Raw genomic sequence first — 2,449 nt, forward strand, 5'->3', positions numbered from 1 at the left:
ACGCTCTCACCATGAATCCAGAGTACTGCAGCTCAGAAATGCCCATCTGTATGAATACACAAGTCCGTAATGTCTGAACTTAACAAGTAGAATAATATTAACTGTCGCAGGCGGTGACCACTGGAAGAAGCAAAGCAACAGCAAATGCTTGCCACATAACTTTGTTCAAACTGAATCTAACCGACTAGCCATTTAATAGGTCGTCAGGATTCCGCACTTTAAGTAAAATTTGCACATATACTTTAACATTAAATGGTTATTAATGAGTGAATGTCTAACTGGAAAGTGACTTGCAAACAGAAACTGGGAGGAAGTTTGCCGATGTGGAACTCTTGCAGTCTACTGTAAATTCTGCGCACTACAACATTTTGCTGGGTCGCCACCTAATTCATTTACAATTGTGAAAATTTAATATAACAACTAAATTAAACACTAAATTGGTAAGCATTATTGACGTGTTAATATTAATAAAAAGTTCCAAGTGATTAGATGGAATGAGTATAAGGGACCAATTTAAGTACACAGGACAAATAAAATAATTCAGATCAAGCAGGCGCTTAAGTCTTAACAAAAAAATAAAATAATCAGACAAAAATCTAGAAATATAATACTTGCCTTTTGCGTTCAGAAACTCTAGATTATATGTATTAAAATAGTCTTACAAAAGGAGAGGTGGAGAAATAGTCATCACAGTTCAACACAGAACGTTGAAATAAAACTTCACGTTAAAAATTGACAAAGTAATTTCAGACTAAGGCTTGTGGTCTCTTTTGTTTAAGTATTTAACTCACTTAGACTATTATTATACAAAACAACGAGATATACTGCGGTGAGCCGGCCGGTGTGGCCGAGCGGTTCTAGGCGCTATAGTCTGGAACCGCGCGGCCGCTACGATCGCAGGTTCGAATCCTGCCTCGGGCATGGATGTGTGTGATGTCCTTGGGTTAGTTAGGTTTAAGTAGTTCTAAGTTCTAGGGGACTGATGACCTCAGATGTTAAGTCCCATAGTGCTCAGAGCCATTTGAACCATACTGCGGTGATAAATAAAAAGGAAATCTTAGGCGCGCAAAGGAAAAGGCTCAGAAGTTCATCCTTATAGCTATGATGGAATCATTGTGAATACTATGAAACTCTTTCCACAAAGAAATTAAACTGCATCATCTTCCACGTGAAACTAAGGTACGCTGGCATCAAGCACCCTCAACTGCAATTCAACAACAAAACAAAATTAATAAGACTCGTGAAAACTCAATAACACATATGTATCCCTTGTATACACAAAGAGTAATAACATATCACGCGAAAATAAGAATAAAACTTACACAAGCTGAAATTACAGCCAGTGGAATTACCACTACGTGGTATGAACAAAGGCACACAGTCTTAAAATTGGGCTGAAATGAAAAGCACCAGAAATAAAACACATACACACGAGAAAAGTTCATACATACTTTCCAATTAAAAGAGAAGTCAGACAACTCATCAGTGCCAAGTCGCTCATTAGACTACCATCTCAAACCATCCCTGTAACGAACTTCCCCCAGTTAGCAGTAGGCGACCAGAGGGGGGCATTTTCGCCACCAACTTAACTACTGTCGCATGACTGCCTAACAGGTACAAATATCTTTGCCTTGAGTGAGAAAGCTACTACACAATCACTCACTCACTCATACAAAGGATAAACAGAGATGGGAATTTTGAAAGTACAAAATGTAGATAATATAAACAGAAATGGGTGCTTACGGTAAATATCGATACTTTAATGTAGCCCCATATCACTGAATGGGCAACGGCCTTGCCGCAGTGGATACACCGGTTCCCGTGAGATCACCGAAGTTAAGCGTTGTCGGGCGTGGCCGGCACTTGGATGGGTGACCATCCAGGCCGCCATGTGCTGTTGCCATTTTTAGGGGTGCACTCAGCCTCATGATGCCAATTGAGGAGCTATTCGACCGACTAGTAGCGGCTCCGGTCAAAGAAAACCGTAGTAACGACCGGGAGAGCGGTGTGCTGACCACACGACCCTCCTATCCGCATCCTCAACTGAGGATGACACGGCGGTCGGATGGTCCCGATGAGCCACTTGTGGCCTGATGACGGAGTGCCATATCACTGAATGGTAACAAACACGAAGTAAAAAACTAAATCACAAGTGACTGCGTGCGAACAGCACGAAATACAAGTTAAATAATACGAAACGAACCTAACAGAGACTTTCAACATGCAACCAAAGATGAGACTTCCCTAACAGACGACAGCATTGAACAGATAGTCTTTGAACTACGCGAGTGTTTTGAAACTCGCGAACGTACAGCATACATAACATAAAGGTGTGTCTAACAAACGGATTTTAACTGTATGCAAGGAAACCTACTTTGTGGCGGTGGTACTGTGGGCTTAGACACGACTGCAGAAAAAGCTCGCATGGACCAATCCTATGATGTGGGGC

At 41.4% G+C, this 2,449-nt stretch overlaps 1 pseudogene; it reads left to right on the forward strand.

The window, feature by feature from the left end:
* Positions 1–1,785: 1,785 nt before the first annotated feature.
* On the forward strand, positions 1,786–1,903 carry LOC126261046 (5S ribosomal RNA; annotated as a pseudogene).
* Positions 1,904–2,449: the final 546 nt, after the last annotated feature.

This window comes from Schistocerca nitens, chromosome 5 (assembly GCF_023898315.1).
Source record: "Schistocerca nitens isolate TAMUIC-IGC-003100 chromosome 5, iqSchNite1.1, whole genome shotgun sequence".
Taxonomy (NCBI): domain Eukaryota; kingdom Metazoa; phylum Arthropoda; class Insecta; order Orthoptera; family Acrididae; genus Schistocerca; species Schistocerca nitens.